The 14,061-nt window shown below is 41.9% G+C and overlaps 1 long non-coding RNA gene across 1 annotated transcript; it reads right to left on the bottom strand.

The window, feature by feature from the left end:
- Positions 1-677: 677 nt before the first annotated feature.
- On the bottom strand, positions 678-12,900 carry LOC116652953 (uncharacterized). Its single transcript, XR_004306206.2, has 2 exons — positions 12,733-12,900; positions 678-791 (listed from the first exon to the last, which is right to left on the bottom strand). It is a non-coding gene; the product is annotated as an uncharacterized LOC116652953 (long non-coding RNA).
- Between the last annotated feature and the right edge of the window lie 1,161 nt (positions 12,901-14,061).

Here is a 14,061-nt window from a genome sequence, read left to right as displayed (position 1 = left end):
ATTTCCTGATATTAGTTTCTTTGATCTACCAAAAACACAATGAAGTTTCTTCTTCAGTCAGTACTGTGTAATAAATCATGACCTCCTGAGAATACTCTTTTCCCCCTTCCCATATCCATTACTTTCCATGTGATATCCCATTTTTTTCTCTCTGGAGGCCCAGAAACAAGCATGTAACAGTACTTTTAATTTCCTTTGGCCTTGCTCCACTGCTTTGAGTCCTTTTGCAGATTTTATTGCCAAGCTCTCTCTTGGCTAATATTTCTCTATTATCGTTTTTCCTGTATGAAATGTGTGCTTGTAGGAGTGGTTGGCAGGCACTGGGTGCCTAGATAGATATGAATGGTTTGATATTAGAGGTAGTGGCTATTGAACATATTTAATCTCTCTTTCTCCATTAGCCTTTTTCATTTTCCCATCTGCTTGCTCTGGTGTTGTATTTGTGTAACTCAGTTACAAAGCTCCTGCAATGTGTCTCTGTGATCTGGTGTCATGATGAGATGCTTTCAGTGAGGGCTATTTGGTCAACCAGGAGAACAGAGTGGGCAGCTCCTATACCTGATCAGACAGTGTCCCTGCAGCTGTAATGATCATGGGTGTTGACAAAGGTAGAGCATTGTTACAGCAATTTTTGCCCTAATCAGGTTTCCCTAGCAACAGGAGTCTTAAGTCCAGAGTGACATCTTATTTCTACTAATGTTTTATTTTGTTTTCAGTGGGTAATTGCAGGCAAATCCACCAACAGCTGTTGCGAAGCAGGATGAAGTGGTCAATACATTCCATTCCGATGCCTGCAAAGAAAAATATATTAGGGAACAGTGTCAACCAATTAAGACTTTTATCTCAGCTACTTAATCTGCATATTAGTTATTATTATCTGAATAGGTAGGTGCTCTTTCTTTGTAAAATTATGACATGCATTACCAATTAAGTATTATTCTTCTCAAATACATGATTAAATAGAAGTACAGATTACATTATTGAAACTGAGGTATATCATTTACACAGGAGACCTGAAAATCTGGTTCTTATCATGTGTCTCCATAGCATTGTGGACTTTGTCATCACTCCGGTGGTTTCATCCCTGTAACTATCAGGAGAAAGAACAAAAGAAAACAGGCTCCTTTCTTCTCTTTCTTGCCAGCATAGCCAATCAGCAGCCTTAGCTTCTGAGTGCTGTACAAAATTTGGAAAGAGCAGCTAACATTTGATGAGAGTCTTAAAGAATACTTGCAATCATCTAGCAATAATTGCATGAACGAGTTGTTATAATGCAAAACACAGCGCTGCTCAGTTCACACTGGATCAGCTCTCTGTCATGCAGAGGCTTTACAAAGGGAATACTGCAATATCTACACAGGCTCCAAACATTTTTTGGGGGGATGTGTCAGGTATAGAAAGAAAAAATGTCTTGCACTCTGAGTGACAGAAAGTAGGTATGATTAGCAGCTATACTAGGGATAAAAGTCATGACAGACACGTTAAAATTGGGTAGGACACTGCTTATGAGTTGTACTTTGCTTTGGAAGTCATGTTTCTTGCTCGGACCAACAAAGCCTGACTTTGTCTTTGGGTTTGACTTTTGTAAGGCACAGACAACTTGACGAGGAGATAACTTAAAAGACAAAGGACGATGTGGTGTACGTGACTGTTCCTTTTCAGAGCAGTGAATAAGTATGTCTTTTCTTATGAGAGATTTGATTTTGAAAGGTCCAGTGAATCTAACAGGTTTGATGTTCCATTTCTTATTATGCAATTTGGTGGATTTTATAAGGAATAGAAATTTTGGTGATTTAACACCTAAAGACAAGAGACAGAAAACTGGGTAAAAAGTTAGTATTCATTTTAATGCTAACTAATTTAGTTTGTAAGACAAAAGACCAGTTCCATGTAATCTGTTGCCAGTCTGCAATTGAAGATAAGTTTTGGGCTTCCTGAGAACTATTCAAGAGTTTGGAGATGGAACATGAGAAAGAGAATAAAGAGCAAGGAGGAAAGGACTCAAAGCTTGTATTTCTGATTGCTATGGTCTTCCAGGAACTAAAATAGCACATTTGAAGCTGCTTGCTGGTTGCCTTCTGTAGTGGGAGTCCCCTCTGGCATTTATGTCTCAAACACTCCCTTTGGCTTCTCAGCCTGAGACTTAATAAGCAAGGACACAAGCTACTAACAAAACAAGAAATGCTTCGCTTATTATTCAATCTTAGAGCAACACTTAAAGCACTTTCTTTGTTTATTTAACTCAGGTAAGTGTAGTGCAGTCAAACCCAAGATAGCAAGATACATCCATCCCAACCACCAAATGTTTTTTCTTATAGCTTTCAGGCATACACACAGATCCTTAACCTAATCAGTGAGCACCTCCCTGCAGTATTCCCTGCTAAGAATACTGTCTGTTTAGTTTGTTTGAAGCTGCTCAGATTTCCACTACTTCTCTTTTTTTCTAAGCATTTGGATTCCCTCCACATATCTGCTTACTGACCAACATAAGTGTCTAGAAAAAAAAAGGAAATCCAACCCAAGATTTAGTATCAGAGTATAGAACAGAGAAGCATCGTCCTGAGAAAGACCTCAAAAAGTCATCTACTCCTTTTTCCTTTCAAAGACAGGATCAACCACCAGATCTGATAAATCTTTCCCCACCTCGTTCCCCTCCAGGAATATGTATGTGGAAAACTCTCCAATGGAAAACCCTCCAAACAATGCCTTCCCCACTTCATCACTTACAAATGTTCCCAGTATTTTATATGGATGTTCTTATAGCAATTTAAATCTACTATATTTCAGACCTTAAACTGCAGAGGGCATTGTTTATATGTGTCAAACTACCTCCTTCCAAGCTTTTCTTCTGTAGATGAAGAATTATTTAGGTTGATCAGGTTAGTCTTCCCAGCATCAAGTTTTCTAGACACCTGAGTATTCTTGTTGCTCTGCCTGTGGACTGTCTCCAGCTGGCCTATCTCCTTCTAAAAGCTCAGCGCCCAAGTCTTAGAATATTCTGAGTAGAACAGAAAAGGGGGTGCTCCAACTGCAGTCCAGTGGGAAGCAGCTCACAGGGTCATCTTACTCCCCCACTGTGGTCTGTGGGGGACCTCTGGAGAAACTAACAGACCCTGTAGGATTTAGACTGGCAAACATTTCCTGATGTAGGCAATAAAATTTGTAGTCTGTTACATACACCAGTGCTGATGCCAGGCTATACTTATTTTACAGTGACCTGCTTAATTGTGTTAGCTAGGGAGCTGTCATAGAGCAGAGCAACTGCCTGTGATGGGCACAGTGTGGAGGAAAAGGAGGGGGAAAATCAAGCTTATTCCTTGTTTCTGAGTGCTCCCAGGGGCAGAGCTGTGCGTAGGAAAGACTTTTCCTCAGGGCAGCTGGTCTTGCTTACAGCCATGTGAAATTCAGGGACAAAATAACTGGTCTGTCAAGAAATTTAGCCAGTGGAAGCACAGGGAAGCAGCTACCAAAGGATCTTTGTACTCTCCCAGGTCATCAGTAGAGTCAGACTTTTCTCACAAAATTGTTTGTACATCCATGTCTCATTTGGGAAGAAAAGGGAAACATTCCAGTCTGAAGGAACAAAGGCTTCATTTGATTTGCTGGTTGCTGTCTTGAAAGGCTCTTGTCAGGCTGACTTTTGCCTACGGGGAGAGAATTGCCATGGTGTGAGGCTTGCAGGCAGATGGCTGGGAGCGCGCGCCGGGCGCAGCGCCTCCATCAACCCAGCTGTAGCTCCCAGATTGGAAGGATCTCACGCTCTTTGCCTCTAGGTAGAAAACGTGAATGATAAGAGCCTGCCAGAAATGTCAGCTCCCAGCTGCGTGACAATTCCTCCCCAACACAAATTTAGAATAAGAGTCAGGTAAAATTGGAAATTTTCAAAGAAATATTATCTGATGGACAGTTATTAAAAGGGCATTTTCCGCAGCAAAGAATGACATCCTTTCCATTCTGACAGGAAACTGTCAACCATTTCTACTTGCCGGTGCCTCAGAACCTTTCAGATGCTCTTTTCTGATCAGTGACTGCTGGCTCTGATTTCATCCTGTGACCCCTCTCACATATTTTCCTATGAGCCTTATCCTGCTCATTCCATCTTCCCTGTTCCCCTTTTCACTCTCACTGCACATCTGCTTTTCAAGAAAGAAGAATAAAGCAAATGGAAGAAATTCGGCAATCGGAGATCCTCTGATACTAACACTGCCAGCTCAGTAATCCTGGTCTTAATATTTTTTTCCTAGTTCTTTTGCTCCAGTGTTAAAATATTAAATCACTTTTATATTTATACAATGTCTTGTGTTTTGATATTGCAACTTACATGGGAGCCACTAAAGGCAGAGGAAAATGGGATGGGAAGGAAACAAGAAGAGGGAACTGTAAGCTTCCCAGACCTCTATGGATCCTGAAAAACTGCCCCTCTGGAGACATCAGGGATCCTCAATGACTAGTCGATACTTGCTTGATCACAAGCAAGTACATACTTGGGTACTTATCTGAGTACTGGCTTGGCCACGGTTTATTCACCAAACCTTGGACAGCCTGCTGCCTACTGACTGCATGTCACTGCTAACATCCACTGTCTGCCATTTGTCCTTCCAGTACTTGAAGGGACCTTAGGAGAAGGATTGGGACTGACTTTTTATATGATCTAATAGTGGTAGGAAAAAGGGAAATGCCTTTAAACTAAGAGAGAGAAAATTAAGGTTGGGTGTTAGGAAGAAACTCAGAGGGCAGTGAGGCATTGGCATAGACTGCCCAGGGAATCAAAATCACAGTGATTAAAAATAGCTCTAAGATCATCCAGTTCAACCATCCACCTACCACCAATATTTCCACACTAAATCATATATCTAAGTACCGCACTCACGTCATCCTTGAACTCCCCCAGGGACAGTGATTCCACCACCTTCCTGGGCAGCCTTTGCCAATTGCTCACCTCTCCTTCTGAAAAGAATTTTATCTGAATATCCAACTTGAACCTGCTGTGACACAACTTGAGGCCATTCCCTCTCACCCTATCACTAGTTACATGGGAGAAGAAGCCAACCTCCATCTCACCACAACTTCCATTAGGGAGTTGTAGAGAGTAGTAAGGTCTCCCCTGAGCCTCTTCCTCTCCAGACTGAACAATCCTAGCTCCCTCAGCCACTTCCCACAAGCCTTGTACTCCAGACCCCTCACAGTTTTGTTGCCCTTCTTTGGATACACTCCAGGGTCTTGATGTCTTTCTTGTAGTGAGGGGCCCAAAACTGAACACAGTATTCCAGGTATGGCCTCACCAGAAGTGTAGGTACAAAGTACACGGGGATCACCTCTGCTCCAGAGAAGCTGTGGTGCCCCATCACTGGATGCTCTCAAGGCCAGGTTGGATGGGTCCCTGGGCATCTGAGCTGGGGGGTGGCAGCCCTGCCCATGGCACAGGGTGGTACTGGGTGGGCTTCAGCATCTCTTCCAACCCAAGCCATTCTATGGTTCTGTGATTGGTCAGCACTAAGGGAAATGCTGAGCTCTGGTGGTGGTCAGGCAGCTCAGCAGAAACTCCGTGGGCAGCCAGAGACCCTGCAGCACTAATCGCTTGCCTAACTGTATCTACATGCTTTTTGCAGTGTTTCCCAGCACTAACAATCCTGGGCTGGAACCCCTCCTTAATAAGGTGAGAAATTAAAACTAAACTGCTGTAATTAGCCTTTTGTGATTCTAGGCAGAGCAGGCACTTCCACTCCAGATACCTCTTGTCCAGATTACCTCTAAGTCTAAATCAGCTTCTCTGCACTCCTACTGGCATCTTCAGTAGGAATTTTTAATGTGTACACTGCAGGCCTCACCTTCTGGATTCCTAAATCTGTGTGTGTGTTTATGTGAAGCCCAGTAATGTGGCACTCAGCTTGGGGGAAGTGCAAACACTGCATGCTGGCCGGCTCTCACCCAGGGTCGAGGGGTACATAAAGCTCATATACAAGCATTGCTTCATTTCCCCATGCATCCAGCATCTGCCAAACAATCGACTGCAGAAGTCACCACTTTCTGCCAGCTAGCAATACACTGTTAGCAGTAATTGCAAAAGCCATTAATAAAAGAGGGGAGGGGGTGAAGCAAGACACAAAAGGGAATAAATACTGTACATAGCCAGAAGGCCTTTCCCTCCCACACATATGATTCACTGTTGTTCCTTGCCTCACATGGGAAAATGTTGTCCTGCTGAATATGTACCTTAAAGGCAACTCTGCCTCAGAGACATCACATATGCATATTGATAACATGCACTTTGTAGTGCCTAGAGATGTTTTTAACGAGGCTTGCTGAAATGTACCAACAACTTTCTCTCTTCTCCTTCTGTGCAACACAGATGATTTTTAAATGTGTTTCCTGGTGGTCTTTATTCCCTGTGAGAAAGTGAAAGGATGACACATGGGACCCTGGCTCCCTTGAAATCTCCAAACAAGCTTTTGGAGTTGTCCACACAGAGACCAGAGCACAGCTTAATCTTGTTTTAGGAAGAAAGCCAGGAGTGGTGGCTCTGCACAGGTCACCCCATGGGGCTCTCACTTCATTAACCTCATCCATGACTGGCAAAATCAGGTGAAGGTACCTTGTGAGTTTGAGGTGCGGGAAGAGCAGTGACAAGTGTACTGAATTCTCCCAAGCCTAAGTTTCCAGGCTCTTGTGTAACACTTTTAAATTTGTATTATTTATTTTCAACATCAGCTTCATGGCTCCACTAGCAACTAAAATGGAGATTCAGAGCCATTAGAAGCATGACTGAAAACTAGCACGCTATTCTGACCTCCATGGAAAGATACAGGAGCAAGCTCTAAATAACAAGTGGGATGCTGTGGTGTCCCCATAGTCATTTATTTACCAAAGAAAATCTTTCTCACACATTCTCTTAGCCTATTTCAGCTTTTACTGCTGAGCCAATTGAATTAGGCTGCTCTAAACATCTTAGAAACAGCTTCTGTGATGGCTCGTACATCACAGTATCATTTCTGGTTGGTGGTAGATATAAGGATACGCTCTTATCTGTAATTTTCCCTACTTTAATTAATAAAGCCAATTCCTACAAGTTTCTCAGCTTTGCACTGCAGAGCATAATCAGATTTATCTGTCTGTCATAGCAGGGTATTTTCCTTTTTTTTTTTTTTTTTTTTTTTCCTGAGAAATCTTCATGTTGAATCAATTTAGAAACAGAAAATGTCAAGATACAGTTTAAAATTTTTCTGGAAGATCCCTCCCTTATTTCCTCCCTTCCTGCCTTCCTTCCTTCCCTTTATCCCACCCTCCCTCCATCCTTCCCTTTTCCCCTCCCTCCATTCTTACTCCCTCCCTCCCATCCCTGCTTCCTTCCTTCCTTCCTTCCTTCCCTCCGTTCTTCCCTCTTCCTTCCCTCCTGCCTTCCTTTACTGAAATAATGAAACAGTCCTTCGTATTTCCATTCTATTGACATGTGACTGCAGATGAAGTTACGATTTCTAGGTGTAACCAAATCCATAGATTTCATTACTAAAAGAGAAGAAACTTGTAGGTTGCCTTGGATAAATTATCTGTCAGCATTGTAAATATACACAAATTCACTATAGTAGAATTTTCACAGCAAAATGTCTTTGGGGGAGATCAGGTCCTTGCTTGAAACAAGCATGCACTAGTGGAACACACACACAGAGACATGCTCCAGCCCTTGTTATTCGTTTTGAAAACACAGAGACTACTTCCACCAAAAATAAAATAAAAGGAAGATGATGATTAATCTGCAAAATTTGGTGGTTTATGAGATGCCATTACATCTAAAAGGTTTGATTACGTGAGTAATCATCTCTGGGCCAGGACTCTTAATATCTGTATTTCAATAGAGAGAAGGATGCTCTGGGAATACTGACAAAAACAAGGCACGCCCTGTGAACTTGTCAGTGTGTAAAGGCTGAAGAAATGGAGAAAAAGCAGTACTCCTGCACAACCGCAGTGTCCAGATATCCTCACTGAGTACTGCCTACCTGGGTATAATTTCAATATTCCTTAGTTTTCATACTTTAAATAACTTTAGTTTTCATACATTCAATAACTTTAGTTTTCTCCTACTTTATTCTGCTTTATTTGGGGATAATCACAGAATCATAGGGGTTGGCAGGGACCTTGAGATCACTAAGTTTAACCTCCTGCTAAAGCAGGTTCCCTACAGGAAAGCATTCAGGCATGTTTTGAATGTCTCCAGAGAAGGAGACTCCACAACCTGATCCATGCAGTTCACCTCTCCACCCAACTCTTCAACCTGTCCAGGTCTTGCTGAATGACAACACACAGATTTCTGGCATGTCAGCCAATCCTCCCAGCTTTATATAATCACCAAACCTGCTGAGAGTGCATTCTATCCCTTCATTCATGTCACTAAAGAAGATGTTCAACAAGACTAGACATTACCAACCCCTGGGGAGCACCACCAGCTGCAGGTTTCCAACCAGACTCTGTACCAGTGATCACAGCCCTCTGAACTCTGCCAATCAGCCCATCTCATTGTTCTTTTATCTGTCCCACAGTTCCTAGGCTTACCTATAAGGTTGTTATGGGAGACAGTGTCAAAAACCTTGTTGAAGTCAAGGTACACAACATCCACTAGTCTCTCCCCATCTACTCAGTCAGTCCATGACACCATAGAGTACTACCAGGTTGATCAAGCATGATTTTCCCTTGGAAAACTCATGTTGGCTATTCCTGATAACCTTCTCTTCTTTCTCTTGCTTGGAGATTACATCCAGAATAAGCTGTTCCATCACATTCCCAAGCACAGAGATGAAGCTGTCTGGCCTGTAGTTTCCTGGGTCCTCCTTCTTACTGTTTTTGAAGACTGGAGTGATACTGGCTTTTCTTCAGTCTTCAGGCACCTCTCCCCATTCTCTGTGACCTTTCAAGGATGATACAGACACAAAGGACATTTTTATCCATGTTATTGCTAAGAAGAGATTGGTGCTCATTTTCAATATTAGACATAGTCTTTTGGCAGAATACGTATGCATATTCTGTACAATATACTTCCATTTTCATAGAACATATGCACTTGAGTGCTATCCAGTATCAGCTCATTTCTGTCCCTGCAGATATATGGAGAGTTTCCCAGCCTTGAAAGCAAAAATCAAGAGACAAGTATTGGCACTCATTTTGGGAAGAGTTTTTCCTGTTTCTTGCACAGGTCTATATTGTTTTTCTCCTTTTAGGATTGAAAGAAGAACTCACAAATCCTTCTTTTATTTTCAGGACTGCTGGAGGGGAAGCTAAGGAAGAAAACCAGTAGCCTTAAGGTAGTGTCTGAATTAAGAGTGTGCACAACTTTGCTAGCTACATGTCTTGAAACTAAAAGGGAAGAATGAGGAGAGGCAGCCACAGCCCTGCTGGGGAAGCCAGTGAATGCTCACAAGAAACTGCTGGGGACAGAGGTGGGCAGAGAGGTCCAGCGTCCTGGTGAGACACAGGCCCTCCATGCTGCTGGGATCACACCAATGAACAGTAAGCACAAGCTAAATGTGTATAAATTTAGGCTGGAGACTGAGAAGTTTTTCAGCTTTCTGATCTGCAAGCTCTGGAGCAACCTTCTATTAGAGCAGTTTCACAAGCTGCTGATCCTAACAATAGGAGAGGCTGATGCACTGGGCTAAAAGTATTGCTTTATGGTTAATGGAGATGGTCAAAGACTGAGCCCTGCACCCCACAAGGTTCTTCCCTGTTCTGTGTTCCTAATTAAAGAAAGTATTTGCTCACTACCTATCATACTAGTGTATGGAAATAAACACCTCAGGTGCACAGAAACCTCTCTGTTTCTTCTAGAGCTTCCCACCAGTATTCTCTTCCACAGTACAATCCTTACTGTGAATAATAAAACAAATGCAAGGATTGTACAGTAAATAAATGTGTGCCAGGGGGGTGGTGCTAAACAGTCACACTCTTGACTGCTCCCGTGCAGGTCAATAGAAAAGGCCAGATTCTGACATCCTTGCTCTCTCTCAACTACAAAATGCAGTTCCTATGGTATAGAAAACTGCGACAAGGTGATATGAACTGACTTAATTACAATTATTTTGTCCAGTTATCAAAGAAGAAGTACAAAAGGAACATCAAAGGGTCATTGAGCTATGCTCCCAAAGACTGGGTGGAAGTGACGTAACTCTAGACAGCTTTACCTTGCTTTCTAAGGCAAGTAGTGGCAAGATAGCTGTGACATTTCAGATAGATTTATCATAGGATTTTAGCTCCATTTCAATGGGCTTTGGTTCAACTGAAATCCAAAGTGAGCCTGCAGGTTGGTTTCTAGTTTCTAAAAAACCTTTGCCTTTTTGTAGTAAATATCATCTGTCTTATCAATAATCAGAGGTGTTGGAACTGCCTGATTATTGTACTTTTATAATGAAGTATGTATTTTAGGAAAATGAACTGCAGCAGAAGATATCTGATCTACAGGAAAAGTGTTTAGATTGCTTTCTTTTTTATTCTTTTGTTTGTTTGTTTGTTTTATGTTAAGGTGAATGGGCATGCTGAAGTAAATATAAAAGGCAATGAGCCAGAGGGAAACACAAACACACTGCAACCAGAAATACCAGGGTGTTCGTGCATGGCTGCTGGGCACCATTATGAACCTGTACCCCAGGACAACAGGTCATCCTAGGAACAGTTCTTGCTTGGAGCATGTGGTGTCATCTGCCTACCATCCTGCGGCTCCAGGATTTATTCTGATGGAGAAACCAAGAGTTGAACAGTGAGATGTATTTGTTTTCCTGTGATACTAGGTCAGCTTAGGAACTGGAAACTCTAATTGGTCAGAATATACTGGGTCTCTGGTGTCCAAGAAACTGGTCATTTCTTTTAAATACTTAGCTAGCAGAAGGATAATATCAAATAGGCAAGACTGGTGTGACTGTCCTGATAAAATAGAAATGAAAGTAGAAGTTGAATCCCAGAGTGTTCCAGCTGTGATTCTGTGGGTTGGAAAATGTTGTGAGAATAGGACCATCCTCAGCAGGCAGGGAGAGATTCAGGGGCATTGGGGGAAGGCTGTGCTGGAGCCATGAGGTGCTCCAAGGAGGTGTTTGGGGGCAGGCTTGAGAAATGACATGGGAAAACATCAGGTAAATCAATATACCAGATGCAAAGGGAGAAGGAGGCACAGGAACACACTCCTCAGAACAGGACTGATGATTGAACACTGATAAAGCAATATTCCCAGGAAATGCTGCAACGATACAGGCAAATATGTTAAGACCAGAGTTTGTGATGGATCCAGTACAGAAACAGCCAACTAACTTGATGTTATCTGTTAGAGGTAATGCCTTTAATCAACAACCCTGTTGCAGTTTACACTCTTCTTGGCACGAAAGCTGTTACATGTCATCAGAAAATGTTAAACTTGATGACATTTAGCATCTCTTTAAGTTTTGTTCACCATTTCATCTACTTTGGCACAGAGACTGATGCTTGGTGTTTCTGACATGAAATAGCAAGCCTGTTTTCTAAACATGTCACAGCACACAGGGTTAGTGCTTCCTTTCCACATCTCTTTCTCTATGGAAGAAAATAAGAAAGAAAAAAAAAAAAAAGAAAAAAAAAGAAAGAAGATGACAAAACAGAAGAAAAATGCTCGTGAAGAAGCCACCTCAACACCACAATGCATAACTGATCTGGAAAGCAACTGGTGTGGCCATAAGAGGGCACACTGCTGCTGCAGCTCCAGCACAGCCCAGCAATACCTCCTGGGATGAGTGGTGCCAGTTGCACCCCTGCTGAGAGAGTCTGTGCAGTGTCTGCCTTCTGCAGGACGTGCAGGAGGTTTGCTAGTACATTCCCCAAATGTTTGCTTATCTGCTGGCTTCCCATTCCCCACCCTGCCTCTCAATCTTACAGTCTTTTTCCAGGTTGACGTTAAGTGAGAGTTTCAAAGCTTGCAGTACTGATGTACTTAAAGACGATAGTTTTTCTGGTCACAGCTTTAATGAATCTGGAATTTCTTGGGGTTAGTGTATTTCAGCCTGTTTTTTTTGCAGCAGTAAGTGATTATATGAAAACTTGTATATGCAAAGAGATTCTCTCTTGGAGTGATCCAATGTAGATCTCTCGGTGTTTATCATCACAGCAGAATTTTTGCAAGTCCTAGGGATTATTTTGCTAAAAAGATTCTAACAGTATCAGAAATGCAGACAGCGATTATTAAATGATCAATGGGCTGAAGGCATTGGATTGTAAATCTAGAACACAAGTTGTTTGCTGGTTATAAAATAAACAAAAATCAATATTTGAAGTTGGTAAACATAGTAGACACAGAGAAACTATGTAGCTCAATAGAAACAAGATACATCAAAAGAGGGCAGATGAGACTACCTCAGATTTACTCCCAACTTTGAGAGCAAGAACAGCAAAGTACATTTGCAGGTAGGATGGCCCTACTTACTGCCTATGACGATTATCCATGTAAGTATCCAGGAGTTCTTCACATTAACAAAGAAATACTTTTACACCCAAATGGCACTTGGCATTATGACAGAGAATAACTTTTTTGAACCAGAAATTCCATACATACTATCTGTCACTACATTATCTATCTATCTATCTATCTATCTATCTATCTATCTATCTATCTATCTATCTATCTATCATTTATTTAAATTTGAAGTCAGGAAGTGTATCAAATTCTAATGTCTGTTTGAAGCACACATTAAAAATACTTTTATATGTCCAATACGTACAGTTTATACTCACTTGTGTAAGTTCAATCTATTGGAAGATTTCCTGTATCACTGAGGAGTGTCAGAAACTTGAAGAGAAACTCCTGCAGCTTGCACCTGGTTTGATGTGATCCTCATTCCCTGACTGCCTCTGAGCTGTTTCATGTTCTCTTTGCTCCCTAGGGCTGTTTGTTTTATCCCCTCTCCAGCCAACAGCTCTCTAGTTTGAGTGCCAGGCTTCTGGGATGGAGGTAATTTGTTTGTTTTACTTGCATTATTTCTAGTACAGTGAAGCACTGACCCCCAGGTTATCACACTACAGCTAGCTCCTAATAATGGAAATCTGACCTGCTGGTACAAAATACTGTGCAATAAAAAGTGATGAATGTCTGTGTCAAGGAACAAAATTCAAAGCCTTCCCAAATAATTTGACAAGACTATTTCCACACCTCTGATTGCTAGATGTGCCACAGCTCCTGTTGTCAGCCTGTTTGTTGTCAGGATGATGAAACTACTTTCAAACTCTATGGCCCTAGTATTTTGTATCAGGAGTCCCCTGAAAATTATCAGGCAACACTGCTTGCAGGCGTCACGTATTCTTAGTACTCATACGTGTTGGTTTTCTGTCCAGCTGACTATGGGAATGATCAGAATTCCTCTTGCAGAAGAGTCTAAGAGTTATGGACATCACTTTCATGTTATCTCTTGGCTGCCTCCTGAGCCAATCCCCTATGATCTTCAAAGGTATAGGTGCAAACTCTGTCAGTTTGGTTTAAATAATTCTCATATGCTGTTTAACCAAGGTTGCTTTCCAGTGAGGAAAGCAACTTTTTCTGTTGTTCTGTTTCAGGTTCTCCAACAAATGGGTGATCTGGATCAAAATATAGGAATAACCCACTCCCACTAGATCTGTGCAAATGTGTCCAATTAGATAATGACATTCCTTAGTGGCAGCTGCCAATAAGAACATTGCTACTAGTCTTACAGCAAGCGTTGTCAAGGGTAGCCTTGACAAGGCAAAATGGTTTTGAACCAGTAGCTAGAAACCCATGCAGGTCAGCACAGACTGTGTAGAAGCTTGTGGGAAAGTCAGAATCTGAAAACATACATGTTGACATTTTCTTCTCAGGGTCTCATTGCTTGGCCTGCACTGATGATAGAGGGGAAGGACATGCAGACTTCTGGGAGTGGAAGTCTGGCACAGGTTTGCATCTTCCAAGGAGGCTGACTTCTTTATGGAAGCATTTGTTTCCATACATCAATTTAACTGAGTAGGTGACATCCAGCATAAAAAAAAACCCAACAAGATCTCATTTCTTAACAGAGTTTAAAGCAACTTACTGCTGCCTCTGGGACTGTGAGC

This window comes from Coturnix japonica, chromosome 2 (genome assembly GCF_054131305.1).
Source record: "Coturnix japonica strain WE chromosome 2, WE-NBRP24, whole genome shotgun sequence".
NCBI classification, from domain to species: domain Eukaryota; kingdom Metazoa; phylum Chordata; class Aves; order Galliformes; family Phasianidae; genus Coturnix; species Coturnix japonica.
The sequence above is the reverse complement of the archived record's forward strand: the minus strand, read 5'-3'. Positions and strand labels throughout refer to the sequence as shown.